Source organism: Pteropus vampyrus, unplaced genomic scaffold (assembly GCF_000151845.1).
Source record: "Pteropus vampyrus isolate Shadow unplaced genomic scaffold, Pvam_2.0 Scaffold335, whole genome shotgun sequence".
Classification (NCBI taxonomy): domain Eukaryota; kingdom Metazoa; phylum Chordata; class Mammalia; order Chiroptera; family Pteropodidae; genus Pteropus; species Pteropus vampyrus.
Genome location: NW_011889116.1, coordinates 3381491 through 3390804, shown reverse-complemented (window position 1 = coordinate 3390804; position 9314 = coordinate 3381491). Strand labels below are relative to the sequence as shown.

The 9314-nt window shown below is 31.7% G+C and overlaps 1 pseudogene; it reads right to left on the bottom strand.

The window, feature by feature from the left end:
* Positions 1-3249: 3249 nt before the first annotated feature.
* LOC105304262 overlaps positions 3250-9314 on the bottom strand; it is a 9897-nt pseudogene continuing 3832 nt past the window's right edge.

Below are 9314 nucleotides of genomic sequence, written 5' to 3'. Positions count from 1 at the left end.
TTTCATGTGCACTAGAGAAAAATGTATAAGCAGCTGTTTTGGGATGAAAGACTGTAAATATAATTTATGTCCAGTTGATCTAATCTGTCATTTAAAATTATTATCATTCTCTTTTTATTTTTTATCTTATGTGAATAAATCTAGTTCCTCACCATTAAGTATAAAGTTAACTGTAGGTTTATTTCATATTCTTTATCAAGTGAAGGAAGTTCTCTCTGTTTCTCATTTTCCGAAATCTTTATCATGAGCTGGTGTTAGCCATATAAATATTTTAAGTTTGATTTTCACATTCTAGTTTTTATTTTACCAGAAATTATTTTTGTAAAATATTATGCAATTATCCTTTTATGTTTTCTTTTTATGAATAATTTATTGTACCAATACCATATATAAAGCTGTCCATCCTTATCTCACTGATATTTTTTAAAATTTTTTGTTATTTATTTTTATTTATTTTTATGGTTACACTAGTTAACAAAATCCAGTAAGCTTCAGCTGTACATTTTAACAGTAAGGTGTTTGTATATTTACATTATGTGTTCACCTCCCATAGTAGATTTCTTTCTGTCACCACATATTTGACCCCTTTTACCCCATCTACAACCCTCTCCCTCTGCCTCCTTACCCTTTGTTAACCACTAGTCTATTGTCCATATCCATGAGTCTCTGTTTGTTTGTCCTGTTTGTTAGTTGCTTTTAGGTTTATATCTCACATATAAGTGATATCATGTAATTTTCAACTGTTTTATGTCTGGCTTATTTTGCTTAGCATGATTATGTCGAGGTCCATCCACGTTGTTGCAAATGGCAGTATTTCATCTCTTCTTATGGCTGAGTAATAGCCCATTGTATATCTATATATACCACTGCTTCTTTATCCGATCATCTATCATAGGACACTTCAGGATCTCCCATGTCCTGGGCACTGTGAATAATGCTATTTGAACATTGTTGTGCAAATATCTTTTTGAATATGGGTTTTCAAGTCTTTGAGATAAATACTCAATAGAGGGATTGCTGGATTATAGAGTTCAATTCTTAGTTTTTTGAGGAAACTCCGTACTATTTTCCATAGTGGCTATAACAGTTTGTAGTCCCAACAGTAGTTTATAAGGGTTCTATTTCTCTTCCTCTTCTTCAACATTTGTTATTACTTGTCCTGTTGATAACAGCTATTCTAATCTCTCTTATTTTTAATATCACTTCTGTCATATTTTCATGTCTTTGAACTCTTCCATTAGTCAATATTTTTATCATTGTGCCTATATTACTCTCCTTTATTACATTTTCTATTAAACCATAATTAAAAGAAGTATACCAAATTGATTTAAAAAATAAAATGGACTGAAAAATCAGAATCCTACACCTGCCATTTTTTTGACCCTGGATAAAGAATGTAATGTCTCCATATCATCTTAAATATAGAAAAGAGGATTAAATGAGTTAATTATGTAAAGTATTTAAAGTAGTGCCTAAAACATAGCAAGTGTTCAGTGAATATTAGCTGCTATTAATAAGGTCGTGTAAACAGATCATTTCCACACTGTACTTCTAAAAATTGTTTTACTTTCTTTGCCTTTGCTTATGATGAGGACTTGGGAAACAGTTTTATATGTTTTCAGAAAAAAAAATAATTGTGGTTTTGATAAAAAGAGAATCGATTTTTTTAGATAAATTTTAAAATATACATTTTATGTATTTTTTTAAAATTTTATTTTCAATTACAGTTGACATTCAATGTTATTTTTTATTGATATCATGTGTAGAGCATAAAGATTAGACATTGATATAATTTATGAAGTGATCCCTTTGATTAGTATCCACAAGACACTATATGTAGTTATTACAATATTATCGACTATATTCCCTATGCTATATTTTACATCCCCATGAATATTTTGTGATTACCAATTTATACTTCTTAATCCCTTCACCTTTTTCACCCAGCCCCCAACCCACCTCTCATCTGGCAACCATTAGTTTATGCTCTGTATCTATGAGTCTGTTTCTATTTTGAATGTTCATTTATTTTGTACTTTGAATTTCACATTTAAGTGGATAATACTGTTTTTGTCTTACTCTGTCTGACTTATTTCACTTAACATAATACCTCCCAACTCCATCCATGTTGTTGCAAATGATGAGATTTCATTCTTTTTTATGGCTGAGTAATATTCCATTGTGTATACGTACCACCTCTTCTTTATCCAATTGTCTATTGATGGAAACTTAGGTAATTCCATATATTGGCTATTGTACATGGCACTGCAGTGAATATAAGAATGCATGTATCTTTTTGAATTAGTGTTTTGGTTTTCTTTGGATAAACACCCAGAAGTGAAATTTCTGGGTCAAAATGTAGTTCTATGTTTAATTTTTTTGAGGAAACTCCAAAATTTCCCATAGTGGATGCATCAGTGTGCAATCCCACCAAAAGCACGCTGGGGTTCCCTTTTCTTCACATCTTTGCCAACATTTGTTCATTAATTTATTGATGATAGCCATTCTGACTGTGTGAGGTGATCTCATTGTAGTTTTAATTCGCATATCTCTGTTGATTAGTTTAATTGAGCTTCTTTTTATATGTCTATTGGCCATCTCTATGTCAATTGGAGAAATGCCTAGTCAGATTCTCTACCTATTTTTTAAATTTGGATTTTTTTTTTGTGTTGAGTTATATGAGTTTTTTGTAAATTTTGGATATTAACCCCTTATCAAATGTATCATAGGCAAATATCTTCTCCCATTCAATAGATTCTCTTTTTGTTTTATTGATGGTTTTCTTTGTTATATTAAAAAAAAAAAAGACTTTATAGTTTGATGTAGTCCCATTTACTTATTTTTTCTTTTGTCTCCCTGGCTTGAGGGGATATATCAGAAAAAAATATATACTAAGACCAATGTCAGAGAGTTTGCCGCCTATATTTTCTTCTAGGAATTTTATGGTTTTGAGTCTTATATTTCAGTTTTTAATCCATTTTGAGTTTATTCATGTACATAGTGTAAGATGAGGGTCCTGTTTCATTTTATTTGCATATATTTATCTAGTTTTCCCAGCACTATTTATAAAAAAGACCATCTTTACTCCATTGTATATTCCTGCTTTTCTTTTGTCATAGATTTAATGACCATACAGGTATGAATTTATTTCTAGACTCTCTATTCTGTTACATTGATCTCCGTGCCTATTTTATTGTTGTTGTTGTTGTTGTTGTTGTTAGTTCATTTCTTTTATTAACCCATATGCAATTACTTGTCTTCTGGTTTGTTGAAGCAATAGTTCAGACAACATTTGCCACAATAATGTCTGTCAAAGTGACGGGCCATGAAAACTCCAGCATCACATTCATCTATCTGAAGGGCATTCCCGACAATGGCAACTGATTTAGCTGTTCTCATGCACTTTATGTTATTTTAGGACAGCCAGCTTAAACTTTGCTCTCTTATGCTTATTTTTCTCAAGAGTGGTATAAGACTTCTTTTTTTTCCTTTTCTAAGCACCACCATGAAGTCTCAACACAAGATAAAGAGTGAACTCCTTTTGAATTTTGTAGACAAAGTATGTCCATCTTCCACTTGCCAGCAAAGATTATTCTGTTGACCAGGAGAAATTTCTTCCTTATCCTGAATCTTAGCCTGTACATTCTCCATTGTATTCGAGGTTTCAGCCTCGAGAGTAATGGTCTTCTCCCTAAGCTTTTCACAAAAATTTGTATCTTAGCAAGGATTACAATTAAGATGGCAGATTGGAAAGTTATATGTGTCTGTTTTTGTGCTGGTATGATGTTTTAATTACTATAGCCTTGTTTAGGCATGGGTTTACATGTGGGCTCTCTATTTTGTTCCATTGATCTATATGTCTGTTTTTATGACAAGAGCATGCTGTTTTGATTACTATAGCCTTGTAGAAAAGTTTGATAGAAGGTTGAGTAATAACTCCAACTTTGTTGCTCTTTCTCAAGATTGTTGTGGCTATTTGAGGTCTTTTATGATTTCATATAAATTTTTAGATTATTTGTTCTAGTTCTGTGAAAAATGCATTGGAATTTTGATGGAATTTCATTGAATCTATAGATTGTATTTGGTAGTATGGACATTTTAAATATGCAAATATTTCCTATCCATGTGTACAGTACATGCTTTCATGTATTTGTATCTTCTTCAATTTCTTTCTTTAATGACTTATAATTTTCCAAGTACAGGTGTTTTATCTCCTTGGTTAAATTTATTCATAAGTATTTTAGGTTTTTTGATGCAATTGTTAAAGGGATTGCTTTCTTAGTTTTTCTTTCTGATAATTCACTGTTGGTGTATAAAAATACATTCAACATCCAAATATTAATTTTGTATTTGGCTACTTTACTGACATCATTTACCTGTTCTAATAGTGTTTTTGGTGGAATCTATAGGGTTCCTTACATGCAGTATCAGGTCATTTGCAAATAATGACAGTGTTACTTTTTCCTTTCCAATTAAGATGCCTTCTATTTCTTTTTCTTGTCCGACTGCTGTGGCTAGGACTTCTAAAATTATATTGAATTAAATAGTGAAAGTAAACATCCTTTCTTTCTTATCTTAAGGGAAACATTTTTGATTATTTTCTCATTAAGTATAATGTTAGCTGTGGATTTTTCATATATGGCTTTTATTATTTTGAGGTATATTTCCTTCATTCTAACTTCACCGAGGGTTTTTATCATAAGTGGATGCTGGTTTTTATCAAACAATTTTTCTGTATAGATTAATATGTTCATGTAATTTTTAGCCTTCATTTTAATTAAGTGGTATTTCATGTTAATCCATTTGAAGATAGTGAACCATCCTCACATCGCAGGAATAAACCCTACTCAATAGTGATGTATAATCTTTTTAATATATTGCAGAATTCAGTTTGCTAATGTTTGGTTAAGAATTTTTGCATCTATGTTCTTCAGGGATAATTGGCCTATAATTATTTTTGGTAAAGTCTTTGTCTTGCTTTGAAATCAAGGTAATAGTGGCTTTTTAAAATGATTTCGGAAACTTTCATCATCTTGAATTTTTGGAATAGCTTGAGAAAGATAAGTATTAATTCTTTTTTAAATGTTGTTAAGTTCACCTGTGAAGCCATCTGTTTCAGGATTTTTATTTGTTGGAAGTTTTTTGATTACTGATTTAATTTCATTAGTAGTAATCAGTTTGTTCAGATTTTCTGTTTATTCTTGATTCAGACTTGGGAAATTGTATGTTTCTAAGAATGTATCCATGTTTTCCAGATTGTCCAATTTTTTGACATATAATTGCTCATTGTATTTTCTTGTAATCTTTTGTTTTTCTGTGATGTCAGTTGTCACTTCTTCACTTTTGATTTTATTTATTTAGGTTTTCTCTCTCTCCCTCTCTCTCTTTCTACCCCCACCCCCTTTTTGGTGAGTCTGGTTAAGGCTTTATCCATTTTGTTTATCTTTTCAAAGAACTGACTTTTGGTTTCATTTTTTTTTTTTTTGTAAAATTTTTTAGGTTACATTTTGTTTATTTCCACTTGATTTTTATTATTTCCTTCTTTTTACTTGAGATTTTGTTTGCTGTTTTTTATTCTTTCCTAGTTTTTTTGTTTTGTTTTGTTTTGTTTTTAGGTGTAAGGTTAGATTGTTTATTTGAAATTTTTGTTTGTTTGTTTCTTGTAGTAGGCTTGCATTACTGTAAATTTTCCTCTCAAGACTGCTTTTGCTGTGTTCCATATATTTGGGGGCATTGTGGTTTCATTTTCATTTGTTTTACAGTATTTTTTTATTTCCTCTTTGATCTAATTGTTAACCCATTCGTTATTTAGTACAATGTTATTTAGTCTCCATGTGTTTGTGTGGTTTTTTTGCATTTTTCTAGTAATTTTTTCTTTTTAGTTTCATACATTTGTGGTCAGAGAAAATGTTTGATTTGATTTTATACTTCTTAAATTTATTGAGACTTTTTATGTGTCCTGACAAGCAATCTCTGTTGGAAAATGTGTAGGTACTTGAAAAAAAAAGTATATTCTGTTGTTTTGGTTTGATATGCTCTAAAAATATTAATTAAATAAATCTGGTCTAGTGTGTCATTTATGGCCACAGTATCCTTCTTAATTTTCTGTCTGGAAGATCTTGGTGTCAGTGGGGTGCAAAGTACCCTACAATAACTGTATTTCTGTCAGTCTCTCCCTTTATGTCAGGCAATATTTGCTTTATGTATTTATGTGGTCCTATATTGGATGCATAAATGTTTACTAGGGGTATGGCCTCTTGTTGGATTGATCCTTTTATCATTATGTAATGTCCCTCTTTGTCTCTTATTATAGCCTTTGTTTTAAAGTCTATGATATTAGTTTTGCTACCCCAGCTATTTTTTTCACTTCAATTTATATGAAATATTTGTTTTTATGCCTTTATTTTCAGACTTTGGATTTCTTTCAATCTGAAGTGTGTCTCTTATAGTCAACATATGTATGGGTCTTGTTTTCCTTTCCATTCAGCTCACCTAATATATATATTTTTTTATTATTACAGAATTTAATCCATTTACATTTAAAGTCATTATTGGTAAATGCATACTTATTGCCATTTTATCATTTATCTTTATGTTTTGTATTCTCTCCTTCTTCTTCTTAAATAAATCCTTTTAACATTTCTTGTAGTACTGGTTTAATGGTAAGTTCCTTTAGCTTTTATTTTTTTTTTTTGTCTGAGAAGCTCTTTATCCCTCCTTAGATTATAAGTTGTTGACCTTGCTGAGTAGAGTAGTTTTGGTTGTAGGTCCTTGTTTTACAATAATTTGAATAACTTGTGCCCATTTTTTTTCTGGCCTGCAAAGTTTTTGTTGAGAAATTAGCTGACATTCTTATGGGTGTTTCTATGTAAAGAACTCTCTGTCCATCCTGGACTTGTATGTGCATTTCTTTCACTGGGTAAGAGAAGTTTTCTGTCATTATTTCTTCAAATCAGTTCTCAATCCTTGTTGTCTTTTCTCACTCTGGTAACCCCATGATGCAAATGTAGTTACACTTGATGTTGTCTTAGAAGTCCCTTAAAACTATCCTCAATTTTTGTTCTCCTTTCTTTTTGTTGTTTTTATTGGGTATTTTCTGCTACCTTGTCTTCCAAACCACTGATTCAGTCCTCTGCTTTATCTAATATGTTGTTGATTTCTTCTAGTGTACTGTTTAGTTCAGTTATTGCAGTTTTCATTTTTAATGTGTTCTTATTTATGGTTTCTATGTTCTTTTTTATGCTTACTATCTCATTGTTGAAGTTCTCACTAAGTTTCTTACACATCCTTATAAAGTGAATTGAACTCCATATCTGGTAGATTGCTTGCCTCCATTTTATTATTTTTTTTTTCCTAGAGTTTCCTCCTTTTCTTTCACTTGGAATATGTTTCTTCATTACCTCATTTCAGCTGCCTCTCTGTGTTTATTTCTATGTATTATATAGATCTGCTATGTCTCCCAGTCTTGGCTGGTTGGCTTTATGTAATAGGTATCCTGAAGAGCCCAGTGGCACAGTCTTCCTGGTTGCCTGAGCTAGATTTTTCTAGATTGTCCCTTTTTTGGGTTTTGTGTGCCTTTCTTTTGTAGTTGAGCCTTGATTGCTGCTGTCACATCAGTGGGTGAAATTGACCATCAGACTTATTGGATGTGTGGGTTTGCCATGAGCACAGCTTTTGTGTCATGCAGGGGCTGGTCCCATAGAATGTGATTTGTCATAGCATTCTCTAGTTTTGGCCTGCGGGATAAAATAAGAACTACTGATACACATTTTTATTGTTTTATTTAAACCATTTCATTAAAGTAGAATTGACATACACAAAGCTCTACATTTTTAGTTTATAAAACTTGAGTTTGTAGATATGTATACACTCATGAAATAATTATAATCAATGTCACAAATGTATCCAACAACTACAAAAATTTCCTCCTGCCTTCATTTTATTAATGTTGTTTTTAAAACTTACTTATGTAAATTAGTTTCAAGTATACAGTATATTGGTTAGACATCTCTATAGTTCATAAAAACGATTCCTCCACTTGCTCCCTCCTTTCCCTTGTCCTCCATCTAGTCATCATGTTAATGCTAACTGCCTTCCCTCTGCTGTGCTCCCCATCCCTATGACCAACTATCAACTATTAATTTGTACTTCTTTAACCCTTTGCCCCATTCTCCCAGCTCCCCAACCAGTCTCCCCACTGTCCATCACCAAATTGACCACTATATTTGTGAGTCTGTTTTTGATTAGATTGTTATTTTTGTTCCTTAGATTCCACATATAAATGAAATTATATGCTATTTAACTTTCTCTGGCTGACTTATTTTACACAACATAATAACCTCTAGGTCCACCCATGTCATTGCAAATAGTAGGATTTCATTTTTTTAATGGCTGAGTCATATTTCATTGTATATATGAACCATAATTTCTTTATCCGATTTTCTGTTGATGGACATTTAGGTAGCTTCCATATATGGCTATTGTAAATTGTGCTGCCATGAATATTGGAGTGCATAGACTTTTACAAATATTGTTTTGTTTATCTTTGTGCAATTGCTGGGTCAAAAAGTATATCCATTTTGAATTTTTTGAGAAACCTCCATACTGTTTTCCATAACAGCTGTGCCAATTTGCAATCCCACCAACAATGTATGAGGATTCCCTTTATTCTGCATCCTCGCCAACACTTTCTGTTTTTTGATTTATTGATGTAGCCATTCTGACAGGTGCGAGGTGATATCTCATTGTGGTTTTAATTTGCATTTCTCTCAAGGTTAGCGACCTTGAACATCTTTTCATATGTCTATTGGCCATCTGTATTTCCTCTTTGGAGAAGTATCTGTTCAGGTCTTCTGCCCATTTTTTTAATTGGATTTTTTTTGTGTGTGTGTGGAGTTGTGTAAGTTCTTTATATATTGCAGATATCAACCCCTCGTCAGATGTATCATTAGCTAGTATCTTCTCCCAGCCGGTTTTCTTTTTGTTTTGTTGATGGTATCCTTTGCTGTATAAAAACTATTTAGTTTAATGTAGTCCCATCTATTTATTTTTTCATTTGTTTCCCTTGCCTGAGGAGATATATCTGTAAACAAATTCCTGTTACTAATATCAGAGAGTATACTGCCTATGTTTTCTTCTAGAAGTTTTATGGTTTCGGATCTGACATTTAAGTCTTTAATCCATTTTGTATTTATTCTTGTATACGGTGTAAGAAGGTGGTCCAGCTTCTTCTTCTTCTTCTTCTTCTTCTTCTTCTTCTTCTTCTTCTTCTTCTTCTTCTTCTTCTTCTTCTTCTTCTTCTTCTTCTTCTTCTT